At 35.2% G+C, this 16302-nt stretch overlaps 1 pseudogene; it reads left to right on the top strand.

The window, feature by feature from the left end:
* The first annotated feature begins 9159 nt into the window (after window positions 1-9159).
* On the top strand, window positions 9160-14905 carry LOC149497875 (L-type lectin-domain containing receptor kinase IX.1 pseudogene; annotated as a pseudogene).
* Window positions 14906-16302: the final 1397 nt, after the last annotated feature.

Genomic DNA, 16302 nt, shown 5'->3' with positions numbered 1-16302 from the left:
CATCTCATAATTAAAATTTAAAAAAGAGAATGCAATTGCAACTAGTACAGATTGAAAGGGTAGAAGTGAACTGGGCAATGGATTATAACCTGCTTAAGTAAAAAAATATGATATAAATTTATTTGGATTTGGGCCAACCAATATTAAAAGGACGTTAATACTAACCAATTAATGAATTAGCTTGCAACCTTTATACGCTCTTTGTGAATTTGTTATTTAGTCGATGTGTGATTGTTAATAACAATAACACGTGAAATTCATGGTAATTTTATATTCTTAAATGATTGATACATCATATGGTTGAAATAGAGCGAAATTTCATCATGTGCAAAGTTCATGGTATTTGACTATTTTACTTGACAAAGATTTAATCTTCATATCTGAAATGAATTTGGTTATTTATTCCTCAATTTGTAACAAATTAATTACATCAAAATGTTATTTAATCAATAAGTTTTCAATTTTCATATATAAACTAATTTTTTGTTATATTTAGTTATTTCCTTGATTTGAAATAAACTAAATACATAGAAAATCACTTGATCAAAATTAAATCCATATGTGAAACAAATTTCGGTTATATTTGATTTTTTCTCGATTTTGCGACAAGTTACTTACATCAAAAGTATCTGCTTTTATTTTTTATAGGAACAATAAAAGAAATTATAGGGAAAATATTTTTTTCGTCCATAAGGTTTTGTATAATTAATCAACTCGTTCTCATGTTTTTGACTATTAATTATTTAGCCACTGAGGTTTGATTCTGTCACGTTAAACAGTCATTTAGTCTAAATTTAGCTGCTTTTGCCGTTAAATCGATGTAAAAACAAAGAGAGAGGAGAGAAATATATTCTTAAATACCATATTGTACCCTCAACGAGATCAATCAAAAGGAGATATTTTGAAATAGATTATATCTAATTTCCTTCCACTTCTGAACTTTCTCTACAAAATCAAAGGTTTTTTTCTCTCTCACAAAACCCTTCATCATGTCTTCATCATGTGACCGCAACAACTCATTCGAGGGGAGTTTTGTGAATTTGTATTGTAAGTATGGGAAAAGAGCCGGGATAAGCATCTCTAAACAAAAAATCGTCTCTACTGTTATTGTGTCGATAATGTCTGTGGATTATTTCTGGGTTGGTGTAAGCAAGTTGACGTTGATTCTAGCGAAACCAAAGCTAATAATGAGAAGGAAGTCAGGCAAAGAAGCGTTCCTCAAGGTGTTAGTGATGTGAAGGAGGAGGTTTTGTTGATTCAGACCGAGATGAGAAGCATGGCAGGGAGGCTGGAATGCCTAGATGCAGAGATTGGTTACTTAAAATCGATTATTTGCGTTTTTATAATGTGCATATTGATGCTACTCATGGTTGTTGTGATTGTCCATCGCAAGAAAAATTAGGGGTATGAAATGCCTATTTCTGGAGATTTAGGTGGAATGAGGTTGGGTTGGATGGATTTATTTCAAAATATCTCCTTTTGATTGATCTCATTAAGGGTACAATGTGGCATTTAATAATATATCTCTCTTCTCTCTCTTTGTTTTTACTGCAATTTAACATGATAGAATCAAACACCAGAGATTAAATAATTAATAGTCAAAAACACGAGGAAGAGTTGATTAATTATGCAAAACCTCAGGGACAAAAAAAATATCTTTCCGAAATTATAAGCCCGTTCGCAGTGGCAGATCCACTTAATGAAAAGAGGGATAAATTGACCTTTTTTATTTTTGAATTTTCTAATATATATGTATATTGTCTAAATTAATTTATAAAGTTCAATTTATTTATGTTTTTGACCTTTTTTTAATAAAAAAAATTATATATTTAATATAGTAAAAAAAAATTTTCTAGGTCTGCCACTGCAATATGAATTTGTCAGACAAGGGAAAGCCAACTTGATTGCTTCGGAATGGAGACTATCATAAGGCTCCGAGCTAAGTAAATGATAGCCCAAGAATATTTGAAGGTAACCGCGAGAACTCCAAAACTTAAAAAGTATTCTCCAATTCCAAAGCCCAGAATCTCAAACTAACCATTAGCAAAATATTAAATGGCAATATCAAGATCAAAAGTATACTTTTCTTGATTTATTTCCTAAACTCTTACATTGATCCAACTATTTGTTTAATATTTATTTAATCAAGTTTCTTTGAAATTAATATATATTTTGCTTTCTTTGGAGCCAATTAATTTTGGTTTGTAGATACATTTTCAGGGGAGCTAAATGGCAATTTCTCCTGAAGATTCCACTACAATTTGCACAAACTGGTTTGTGAATTACAAATTATATCTTTATGTATGAATGTAATTTCTTGATTTTCGGAATTGTTTAATATTAGAAGCTCTGATAATTTATTATGTGGATAGTGAGAAAGCAATTCCAGCCCCAAATATCAATTTGCATATTGCACATTGCACCCGTAAATTGGAAAGGTGCAAATTCTGTAGAGAAACGGTTCCTAAGAGGGAAGCGCAGAGACATTACTCAAACAAGCCTGTTTAGGTATGTTGTTAATGTATCAAATTTGATTTAGCTAAGTTTGGAGTGGTTTCGGTTTTGAGCTTCATCGAGCTGCCGAAACGGAAATATTGGGTGCTAACATTAAATCACTGTTCTTTTCTAATTTTAGGATGTTCGTGGGAATCAAATACCGAACTGTCATCGTTGCCGCCGCCAGAGATATATTAATGCAGGTCGTAGAGATCAAAGGGGAAATGCTTGGCCTCGCAGGGACTTTCTTTACACGGTTGCTATAACAGGAGCTGCCTTTTTTCTGGGCTCTGTTTTCTTCCAAAGAAAGGATGATAATAATGGACAATTGATTTAAAACATTTTCTCAATATTCTTATCCTAATCTTCAACTATAGCAAGGTACCTAGCATAGGTTTTAGGTTTTTTTTTTTTTTTTTTTTTTTTTTTTTTTTTTTAATTTATTTATTTATTTATTATTTTTTTTTATTAAAGATGTCAATGGAAAAGTAATAAAATTAATATATGCACATAGCAGCATTACCAAATATATTTTCCTAATATTTACTGACGTGGGATGGAAATATTAAAAGCCACGATACTCTTAAGTGATGAGTACTAAACCACTAATGTCACGACCCGATTCCATGGGCCGGACCGGCACTAGGGCCCAGGTAAGCTTAAGGCCCCCGAGACCCGTAGTAAGCCTGAAACACTAAAAATTTATTATCTCAATATAATTTTAAACATTCAGCCCATATTATTATGAAAGATAAACCTCAATATTTTATTATTTCTCGGCCCAAGTTTATCTTCTACAGCATTCTATAGTTCGAGCCGAATTTACAATACATCACATTCTAATATGGGCTTACAGAATTATTTTGTCTATGTTAATTTACATCTAAATATATGTAAATTCTACAACTGCGGAGTCACTAATTCTTTGGTATACATAGCTTTTTATACGCATAATTACATAGTGAAATAATTATAGAACCAGGAAAATTTTCCTATTGCCCTGCGCCGAAGAAACATAGCCTAAACTGGATTAAAGAAAAACTTACTTCCTGGAAAAAAAATAAACAAGACATGTGAGTTTTCTAAGAAGTAATACTTATTGCACAACACATGCATTCACACAAATGTATAAATATATCAATCTAGTCATCCGACTAGTTATGTGCTCACGCGACCAATCACACAAATGGCATATCACCAGCACTCACAAGTAATGTCACCTTCAATTAAACAAGCAAGTGGAAATTAGTCAGTGGAGTCACCGAACCCCCGATGAGCCGTCCTCCCACATGGCTCATCCTCTCACATGTGCACCAGGGAGCCGATCCCCCATACTGGCCGACCGGTCTAATCCTCACTTCACCAGCCCTCTCATTATTTTTCTATCCTCTCTTTTCTTTTTCATACCAACAGGAGGCAACCCGGTGGTCTCCATCCAATCTAGATCATCAAGCGCTCACAACAGGAGGCCACCCTGCGGGCTGCAATCAAATCTAGACTGTCCGGTGCGCAACGACGAGAAGCCAACCCGTGGTTAACGGTAACGGTAACGGTAGGTGCACACGGGGGCGCCGATCTCCCATTTACCCGGCTAACGGTAATCATATTGGATCCATATAACGGTACGGTCTCACAGTCCCATGGTGACCCACTTCATCCCAATTCCACACAAACAAAGCACAACATATCACAACGCAATTAATCAAGTATTGCAATTAAATGCAAACATATTAATCAATTAAACATCGTAACGCAATGCACAATTAGGCATCCAAAATCAAATGCAAATAAATAAGTAATAGTGTTAACAACAAACAATAATAAATCAACAAATAATAATAATGATAAACAATAACAATGAAAATGAATAAATAAATATTCGAATACTTAAATGAATAACAATGATAATAAATAATTAATCAGGGTACTTTATTTATAGAATTTATTTAAATAAACTTATTAATTATATTGTTAATTAAAACTAATCTAAGTTCTACCGAAATTTCGGCAGCATCTCCCCTAAAATTGGACTATCTACCTGTTAAAATATCAACAGTCTCACAAATATTCAATCCATACGGCCCATCCGTCGGGCAATTAATCAAACAACATTTTCCCATCCTCCTTAATCTCAACATCACCACACAATCCATTTTATACATTACAATAACATTATATCTTAATTAAATTAACAATAAAATTATAAAGCTATTAACTACTCACATCTACCAAATTAAATTAACTACATTAATTAACCACAAATAATAGGGTTAATTTAATTAACTAACATTTCTACCATTAACTTAGCTAGATTAATTAATTACAAATAATAAAATTGATTTCATTACCTAATATTAGTTAATTTAATTAAGTTTAATTAACTAATATTAACTTAATTAATTTAATTAGCTATTATTTCATATCTAAATAACATTAACATTAACACAATTAATGTTAATTAATTAACTACTAACAACATTAACTAACCCAACTAACTAAATTAACTAAATAACCTTAACACTATTAACGTTAATTAATTATGCTAGATCAAATTTCTTACGCGAGTCAAGTAAGGAAGCAGTGACTGCCGGTGATCGAACTTGACTGGCAGTGGCTGAGAGAGGCGGAGAGAGGCGAAGAGAGGCGGCTGGCAGCGAGACTCGCAGCTGGAGCTGCTGCTGTGGGCGCGCCAGACCTGACAGAGGGCCTGACTGCGCGATCTGTGGCGCTGCGTGAGCTAGGACAAGGCGGAACGAGCAACAGAGGTGCTCCGGTGACGAGCGGCAGTGAGAATGGCAGTGGCGCTCAACTGGAGCCGCTGGAGCTGCTGGACAGTGGTGCGAATGCAGGTGCAGGGAAGAAGAAAGGGGAAAGAAAGAAAAAAAGAAAGAAAAGGAAAAGAAGGAGAAGAAGAAGAAGAAAGAAAAGGAGGAGAAGGTGGCGGAGATGGTGTTGCCGGAGATCGGGAAGCGCAGAAAGAAAAAATGGGGAAGGGGAGTGAGGTGCGCTAGAAATAGAAAGAAAGGAAAATTCTAGATGGTTTGGGTCGAACCGGTTCGATTCGGTTCGGTTCGGCCCAAATCTTCGATTTTGTGATTGGTTCACGGCTTTACAATCAGTTTTCGGTTCGGTTTCTCACAGTATTCATGCTAAAATATTTATATTAATTTCCAGGCTGTCGGTACATAAAATTCAATTGGAAAATGTTTTGAAATTAGAAATTCGGGTTGTTTCAGTCTCCCCCCCTTATAAAAATTCGTCCTCGAATTTTCGAGATGAGCAAGAAATAGGAATGCAACTAGAAAAGAAAGCATGTAAGGATATTTAACAAACAAATTATCATTTGATTGACATCCACAAATAAATGAATGAAAGGTTTCATTATAACTCAAAATGTATTCGTTCAATCATCTATTACATTTATTGTCACTTGATTAAAACTCACAGGAAACTTAAGTCTATTACTATAACCTCGAATTTCTATTGCCAACAATCCTATACTCCAAATTTAGTAGCAACTCAACTTCTGTACCCAAAATTGCCTACCTGACCATTCCAACATTCGTGTTTCTATCTTGACTGCGAACTACCTACTTACCTATAGCATTGTTATCATTATCATTACCACCCCTTTATCTTATCCCACCGGCCCTGTGATATAAATAGACAATTTTTCAAAAATAATTTTTCTATATAAATAATTAATTTTCAATTTATTTATCATAACACAATTTGAATTCAAAATAAAAATGGGGTTTTAAATTTAAATATCAATATCAAGTAAATAAAACAATAAAAAGAAATTCTAAAGAAATTCAGTAGCCGAACTGAATACTAAAATACCGATTTCTTCACCCCAAATTCATCAATCCACCATACAATTAGAAAACCTACTTATTCTCTACACTATCCTGTTCACTGATAGGAATAGAGTTCACATGAAAAGTAGTGTACTGGGTGATCAGGCCAATCCACTACCATCAGGTATTACTCTATTCCCTAGCTTAAGGGTTGATAATTGCTTTAGCCCCTACAGGTATTGTGATGGGTTCATCCTACTATCCATTACTTTCACTCTAATCCTCAATTAGTTCTTCTATAGTTTACGGATCTTCACAATAAGTGTGGGTTTTCCCACCTCATAAGGTCTGGTGCGTCCACCATCCCTAGAGAGGGAAATCACAAAGTTTCCTTCCTTATGTTGGTTACGGCCGATCCCAACATAAAGAAATTTCCTATACTCCGCAGTTGTGTCCTAAAATCCTAACCTAAGCTCTGATACCAACTTTGTCACGACCCGATTCCATGGGCCGGACCGGCACTAGGGCCCAGGTAAGCTTAAGGCCCCCGAGACCCGTAGTAAGCCTGAAACACTAAAAATTTATTATCTCAATATAATTTTAAACATTCAGCCCATATTATTATGAAAGATAAACCTCAATATTTTATTATTTCTCGGCCCAAGTTTATCTTCTACAGCATTCTATAGTTCGAGCCGAATTTACAATACATCACATTCTAATATGGGCTTACAGAATTATTTTGTCTATGTTAATTTACATCTAAATATATGTAAATTCTACAACTGCGGAGTCACTAATTCTTTGGTATACATAGCTTTTTATACGCATAATTACATAGTGAAATAATTATAGAACCAGGAAAATTTTCCTATTGCCCTGCGCCGAAGAAACATAGCCTAAACTGGATTAAAGAAAAACTTACTTCCTGGAAAAAAAATAAACAAGACATGTGAGTTTTCTAAGAAGTAATACTTATTGCACAACACATGCATTCACACAAATGTATAAATATATCAATCTAGTCATCCGACTAGTTATGTGCTCACGCGACCAATCACACAAATGGCATATCACCAGCACTCACAAGTAATGTCACCTTCAATTAAACAAGCAAGTGGAAATTAGTCAGTGGAGTCACCGAACCCCCGATGAGCCGTCCTCCCACATGGCTCATCCTCTCACATGTGCACCAGGGAGCCGATCCCCCATACTGGCCGACCGGTCTAATCCTCACTTCACCAGCCCTCTCATTATTTTTCTATCCTCTCTTTTCTTTTTCATACCAACAGGAGGCAACCCGGTGGTCTCCATCCAATCTAGATCATCAAGCGCTCACAACAGGAGGCCACCCTGCGGGCTGCAATCAAATCTAGACTGTCCGGTGCGCAACGACGAGAAGCCAACCCGTGGTTATCGGTAACGGTAACGGTAGGTGCACACGGGGGCGCCGATCTCCCATTTACCCGGCTAACGGTAATCATATTGGATCCATATAACGGTACGGTCTCACAGTCCCATGGTGACCCACTTCATCCCAATTCCACACAAACAAAGCACAACATATCACAACGCAATTAATCAAGTATTGCAATTAAATGCAAACATATTAATCAATTAAACATCGTAACGCAATGCACAATTAGGCATCCAAAATCAAATGCAAATAAATAAGTAATAGTGTTAACAACAAACAATAATAAATCAACAAATAATAATAATGATAAACAATAACAATGAAAATGAATAAATAAATATTCGAATACTTAAATGAATAACAATGATAATAAATAATTAATCAGGGTACTTTATTTATAGAATTTATTTAAATAAACTTATTAATTATATTGTTAATTAAAACTAATCTAAGTTCTACCGAAATTTCGGCAGCATCTCCCCTAAAATTGGACTATCTACCTGTTAAAATATCAACAGTCTCACAAATATTCAATCCATACGGCCCATCCGTCGGGCAATTAATCAAACAACATTTTCCCATCCTCCTTAATCTCAACATCACCACACAATCCATTTTATACATTACAATAACATTATATCTTAATTAAATTAACAATAAAATTATAAAGCTATTAACTACTCACATCTACCAAATTAAATTAACTACATTAATTAACCACAAATAATAGGGTTAATTTAATTAACTAACATTTCTACCATTAACTTAGCTAGATTAATTAATTACAAATAATAAAATTGATTTCATTACCTAATATTAGTTAATTTAATTAAGTTTAATTAACTAATATTAACTTAATTAATTTAATTAGCTATTATTTCATATCTAAATAACATTAACATTAACACAATTAATGTTAATTAATTAACTACTAACAACATTAACTAACCCAACTAACTAAATTAACTAAATAACCTTAACACTATTAACGTTAATTAATTATGCTAGATCAAATTTCTTACGCGAGTCAAGTAAGGAAGCAGTGACTGCCGGTGATCGAACTTGACTGGCAGTGGCTGAGAGAGGCGGAGAGAGGCGAAGAGAGGCGGCTGGCAGCGAGACTCGCAGCTGGAGCTGCTGCTGTGGGCGCGCCAGACCTGACAGAGGGCCTGACTGCGCGATCTGTGGCGCTGCGTGAGCTAGGACAAGGCGGAACGAGCAACAGAGGTGCTCCGGTGACGAGCGGCAGTGAGAATGGCAGTGGCGCTCAACTGGAGCCGCTGGAGCTGCTGGACAGTGGTGCGAATGCAGGTGCAGGGAAGAAGAAAGGGGAAAGAAAGAAAAAAAGAAAGAAAAGGAAAAGAAGGAGAAGAAGAAGAAGAAAGAAAAGGAGGAGAAGGTGGCGGAGATGGTGTTGCCGGAGATCGGGAAGCGCAGAAAGAAAAAATGGGGAAGGGGAGTGAGGTGCGCTAGAAATAGAAAGAAAGGAAAATTCTAGATGGTTTGGGTCGAACCGGTTCGATTCGGTTCGGTTCGGCCCAAATCTTCGATTTTGTGATTGGTTCACGGCTTTACAATCAGTTTTCGGTTCGGTTTCTCACAGTATTCATGCTAAAATATTTATATTAATTTCCAGGCTGTCGGTACATAAAATTCAATTGGAAAATGTTTTGAAATTAGAAATTCGGGTTGTTTCAGTCTCCCCCCCTTATAAAAATTCGTCCTCGAATTTTCGAGATGAGCAAGAAATAGGAATGCAACTAGAAAAGAAAGCATGTAAGGATATTTAACAAACAAATTATCATTTGATTGACATCCACAAATAAATGAATGAAAGGTTTCATTATAACTCAAAATGTATTCGTTCAATCATCTATTACATTTATTGTCACTTGATTAAAACTCACAGGAAACTTAAGTCTATTACTATAACCTCGAATTTCTATTGCCAACAATCCTATACTCCAAATTTAGTAGCAACTCAACTTCTGTACCCAAAATTGCCTACCTGACCATTCCAACATTCGTGTTTCTATCTTGACTGCGAACTACCTACTTACCTATAGCATTGTTATCATTATCATTACCACCCCTTTATCTTATCCCACCGGCCCTGTGATATAAATAGACAATTTTTCAAAAATAATTTTTCTATATAAATAATTAATTTTCAATTTATTTATCATAACACAATTTGAATTCAAAATAAAAATGGGGTTTTAAATTTAAATATCAATATCAAGTAAATAAAACAATAAAAAGAAATTCTAAAGAAATTCAGTAGCCGAACTGAATACTAAAATACCGATTTCTTCACCCCAAATTCATCAATCCACCATACAATTAGAAAACCTACTTATTCTCTACACTATCCTGTTCACTGATAGGAATAGAGTTCACATGAAAAGTAGTGTACTGGGTGATCAGGCCAATCCACTACCATCAGGTATTACTCTATTCCCTAGCTTAAGGGTTGATAATTGCTTTAGCCCCTACAGGTATTGTGATGGGTTCATCCTACTATCCATTACTTTCACTCTAATCCTCAATTAGTTCTTCTATAGTTTACGGATCTTCACAATAAGTGTGGGTTTTCCCACCTCATAAGGTCTGGTGCGTCCACCATCCCTAGAGAGGGAAATCACAAAGTTTCCTTCCTTATGTTGGTTACGGCCGATCCCAACATAAAGAAATTTCCTATACTCCGCAGTTGTGTCCTAAAATCCTAACCTAAGCTCTGATACCAACTTTGTCACGACCCGATTCCATGGGCCGGACCGGCACTAGGGCCCAGGTAAGCTTAAGGCCCCCGAGACCCGTAGTAAGCCTGAAACACTAAAAATTTATTATCTCAATATAATTTTAAACATTCAGCCCATATTATTATGAAAGATAAACCTCAATATTTTATTATTTCTCGGCCCAAGTTTATCTTCTACAGCATTCTATAGTTCGAGCCGAATTTACAATACATCACATTCTAATATGGGCTTACAGAATTATTTTGTCTATGTTAATTTACATCTAAATATATGTAAATTCTACAACTGCGGAGTCACTAATTCTTTGGTATACATAGCTTTTTATACGCATAATTACATAGTGAAATAATTATAGAACCAGGAAAATTTTCCTATTGCCCTGCGCCGAAGAAACATAGCCTAAACTGGATTAAAGAAAAACTTACTTCCTGGAAAAAAAATAAACAAGACATGTGAGTTTTCTAAGAAGTAATACTTATTGCACAACACATGCATTCACACAAATGTATAAATATATCAATCTAGTCATCCGACTAGTTATGTGCTCACGCGACCAATCACACAAATGGCATATCACCAGCACTCACAAGTAATGTCACCTTCAATTAAACAAGCAAGTGGAAATTAGTCAGTGGAGTCACCGAACCCCCGATGAGCCGTCCTCCCACATGGCTCATCCTCTCACATGTGCACCAGGGAGCCGATCCCCCATACTGGCCGACCGGTCTAATCCTCACTTCACCAGCCCTCTCATTATTTTTCTATCCTCTCTTTTCTTTTTCATACCAACAGGAGGCAACCCGGTGGTCTCCATCCAATCTAGATCATCAAGCGCTCACAACAGGAGGCCACCCTGCGGGCTGCAATCAAATCTAGACTGTCCGGTGCGCAACGACGAGAAGCCAACCCGTGGTTATCGGTAACGGTAACGGTAGGTGCACACGGGGGCGCCGATCTCCCATTTACCCGGCTAACGGTAATCATATTGGATCCATATAACGGTACGGTCTCACAGTCCCATGGTGACCCACTTCATCCCAATTCCACACAAACAAAGCACAACATATCACAACGCAATTAATCAAGTATTGCAATTAAATGCAAACATATTAATCAATTAAACATCGTAACGCAATGCACAATTAGGCATCCAAAATCAAATGCAAATAAATAAGTAATAGTGTTAACAACAAACAATAATAAATCAACAAATAATAATAATGATAAACAATAACAATGAAAATGAATAAATAAATATTCGAATACTTAAATGAATAACAATGATAATAAATAATTAATCAGGGTACTTTATTTATAGAATTTATTTAAATAAACTTATTAATTATATTGTTAATTAAAACTAATCTAAGTTCTACCGAAATTTCGGCAGCATCTCCCCTAAAATTGGACTATCTACCTGTTAAAATATCAACAGTCTCACAAATATTCAATCCATACGGCCCATCCGTCGGGCAATTAATCAAACAACATTTTCCCATCCTCCTTAATCTCAACATCACCACACAATCCATTTTATACATTACAATAACATTATATCTTAATTAAATTAACAATAAAATTATAAAGCTATTAACTACTCACATCTACCAAATTAAATTAACTACATTAATTAACCACAAATAATAGGGTTAATTTAATTAACTAACATTTCTACCATTAACTTAGCTAGATTAATTAATTACAAATAATAAAATTGATTTCATTACCTAATATTAGTTAATTTAATTAAGTTTAATTAACTAATATTAACTTAATTAATTTAATTAGCTATTATTTCATATCTAAATAACATTAACATTAACACAATTAATGTTAATTAATTAACTACTAACAACATTAACTAACCCAACTAACTAAATTAACTAAATAACCTTAACACTATTAACGTTAATTAATTATGCTAGATCAAATTTCTTACGCGAGTCAAGTAAGGAAGCAGTGACTGCCGGTGATCGAACTTGACTGGCAGTGGCTGAGAGAGGCGGAGAGAGGCGAAGAGAGGCGGCTGGCAGCGAGACTCGCAGCTGGAGCTGCTGCTGTGGGCGCGCCAGACCTGACAGAGGGCCTGACTGCGCGATCTGTGGCGCTGCGTGAGCTAGGACAAGGCGGAACGAGCAACAGAGGTGCTCCGGTGACGAGCGGCAGTGAGAATGGCAGTGGCGCTCAACTGGAGCCGCTGGAGCTGCTGGACAGTGGTGCGAATGCAGGTGCAGGGAAGAAGAAAGGGGAAAGAAAGAAAAAAAGAAAGAAAAGGAAAAGAAGGAGAAGAAGAAGAAGAAAGAAAAGGAGGAGAAGGTGGCGGAGATGGTGTTGCCGGAGATCGGGAAGCGCAGAAAGAAAAAATGGGGAAGGGGAGTGAGGTGCGCTAGAAATAGAAAGAAAGGAAAATTCTAGATGGTTTGGGTCGAACCGGTTCGATTCGGTTCGGTTCGGCCCAAATCTTCGATTTTGTGATTGGTTCACGGCTTTACAATCAGTTTTCGGTTCGGTTTCTCACAGTATTCATGCTAAAATATTTATATTAATTTCCAGGCTGTCGGTACATAAAATTCAATTGGAAAATGTTTTGAAATTAGAAATTCGGGTTGTTTCAACTAATAATTGAGTATTATTTTTCCAAAAAAGAAAAAATATAGAAATTCATTTTTAGGGTTATGACATTTTTCCGGAAAAAATTAATATGAATTTGAAAAACATGTTTAGTAAATTTTATTTTAAACAACTTTTAGAATGCTCATTCTCATATAAGAAATAAAATTCATTAATTTTATAAATAAATAAAAAAATAAATTTCTAATAAAAATATAATTAGAGTCAACCAACACCTGAGTTCACAGAAAATATTTATAAAACTTTGGAAAATAATTTTCTATACATATTTAAATCGCAAGACTTGAGTTGTTCCATTATGTGCCTTCATGTTTGTGTCAAAGAAAGAGCAGCACAACAATTCATGTGCAAGGTCAACTCAACAAGATTCACAGCTAAGCAAAGATGAACTGCATCAGATAAGATATAATAATAAGTAACTTTTAACTTCCAAATCCGAGTCTACAAGCACTGAATTAACCATATTTCTACAAGATACATTAAATTCTCGACCAAACTAATTATATATCCTTATAATTTTTTTTTATCATTTTTTATAATTCTCCACCGGCTATTCTCCAACACGAAGGACACAAGAAGACAAAATTTGAGCCTGCAAATCATAAAATACTTCCTGCAACATAGTTGGAAACAAAATTAATTAATCCAATATTTGAGGTCAACTTTAGATTAAACCTATTTTCTTTATGATTTCAAATAGTTGACGCTGTTGTGCCGGAGATAATTCCGCAGTGATGATTAATCATTCCTTTACAAAGGGATTGATTATTATAAAAATAAATTGAAGGATTGTATATATATCTATCTATCCATCTATATATATATATATATATATATATATATATATATGCCTGACTGTTGATTCTGTACGGTACATTGTTTCATTAGAAGGAGGGTTTGGTGCTGTTTATAAAGGGTATTTAAATGAAATAGATATGGCAATTGCTGTAAAGAAATTTTCTAGAGGATCTAAACAAGGGAAAAAAGAGTACATTACAGAAGTCAAAACCATTAGTCAACTGAGGCATAGAAATTTGGTACAACTTATTGGTTGGTGTCATGACAGAGGTGAATTTCTACTTGTTTATGAGTTCATGCCAAATGGTAGTCTTGATTCTCACTTGTTTGGCAAGAAAAATCCTCTTCCATGGTCTTTGCGCTACAAAATATCACTTTGATTGGCTTCTGCTTTATTATATCTTCATGAAGAATGGGAGCAATGTGTAGTACATAGAGATGTTAAATCAAGCAATGTAATGCTAGATTCTAATTTTAACGTAAAACTTGGAGATTTTGGATTAGCTCGACTTATGGATCATGAAGTGGGTCCTCAAACAACAGCAATTGCAGGCACATTAGGGTATTTGGCTCCGGAATATATAAGCACAGGAAGAGCTAGTAAAGATTCTGATGTTTATAGTTTCGGAGTTGTTGCATTGGAAATTGCTAGTGGAAGAAAGGCGATCGATCACATTGTGCAAAAAATTGGAATAAGTTTGGTAGAGTGGATATGGGATCTTTATGGATGTGGAAAATTGCATTTAGGGATTGACAAGAGGCTTAATATGGAGTATAATGAGAAAGAAATTGAATGACTAGTGATTGTTGGATTATGGTGTGCACATCCTGATTATAGCGTAAGGACATCAATCAGACAAGCAATTCAAGTGTTGAATTTTGAAGCTGCAATTCCAGATTTGCCTGCTAAAATGCCTGTTCCTATGTTTTGTGTGCCTACGCCATCTATTAGTTCTACTGAGCCTTCCATCACTAATTCTAGCATTGGAGTTGGTCGTTGATTAGATAAATAATCAGATTGTTGGGTTATGAACCTTTTGATTCATTAGTCTGGTCTTTTCTGTTGTGAATCTTTCTTCTTGTACTGCAGAATTGTTCTGTTTCTTTCCTATCAGAGCATATGATAGATTGCATTCCAGAAATAACTTGTGACCTAAGGTCGTGTTAAATTTTGGGCCCGAATGAGCAGAACAGTGTAGGCTGAATTTTTTAACTTGCAATGTCACAGTTCTATTGAATTGAATCTTAACATAAATTATTCGAGGGTATCTTTTCTTGTAATTGAGTGTAAAGACAATGTTGGGCCCTTTCAACTAATTAAGAGAAAATTAATACAGCGAAAAAATAAAAAATATCGTAACACACAGAAATTTACGTGGTTCACCCTTAACTGTTTAGGGCTATGTCCACGGGACAAACTCTGAATGATTCTTCCACTATTAAAAAAATAGTAGGTACACAAAGAGAGTATTACAAAAAATAGTGGCACTCAAAGTGTTTTCCAAAAACACCTCATAATAATTTTCTTATTATTTTTCTCTCTCCTAGTTTTAGGAAACCCTTCCTAAAACTAGATAACTCTCTCTCTATATTTTTTTTCTTTTTGCTATGTGTTATTTGAGCTGCAAACTTCTCTTATTTATAGGAGAAGAGGACGCGTAATTGACACGTCCACCGTCTGATGCATAATTAACATGTCCGTTAATTAATGCATCAATTTGAATTGGTTATGGGTTCCACTTGAGTGGGCACCTACACAACAAATCTCCCCCTGCACACTCAAGTGGGGACGTTAGCCGTCATCATCCTTACAGTTAATTGACAATATTCGAACTTTTCCTTTGAAAGAATCTTCGTCAACATGTCTGATCCATTTTTTTCTGTATTGATCTTCTCAAGCTGTAACAGCTTCATCTCCAACACATCCCTAATATCAATGTGTTTTGATCTTGAATGGAAGGAGGAATTCTTTCCAAAGTGAATTGTGCTTTGACTATTACAAAATATCTGATATCATTCTTGATGAATTCCGAATTTATTCAAGAATTTCTTCATCCACAGCAACTCCTTGCACGCTTCTGTAATCTTGACTGCCACCAAACGGCTCCCCCTGTTAATGTGATTGAATATCCTAAAAATCCATTTCACTGTAGTCTAATGTTCCTTTCCTGAATTTAAAAGAAACCAACTCACTACTCCAACTGAGTGAGCAATATCTGGCCGTGTACAAACTATGGCATACATCAAGCTTCCAACTGCTGAAACGTATGGAACCTTTTCCATTTCTGCCTTCTCTCCATCGGTAGAAGGACACTGTTTAGAACTTAATTTAAAGTGATTATAAAAGGACAACTAACCACTTTAGCGTTTTCCATTCTAAACCTTTGAAGTACTTTCT

The sequence above is a fragment of the Jatropha curcas genome, chromosome 3 (genome assembly GCF_041381405.1).
Source record: "Jatropha curcas cultivar XTBG-Jc1 chromosome 3, XTBG_Jcur_1.0, whole genome shotgun sequence".
NCBI classification, from domain to species: Eukaryota; Viridiplantae; Streptophyta; class Magnoliopsida; order Malpighiales; family Euphorbiaceae; genus Jatropha; species Jatropha curcas.
The sequence above is the reverse complement of the archived record's forward strand: the minus strand, read 5'-3'. Positions and strand labels throughout refer to the sequence as shown.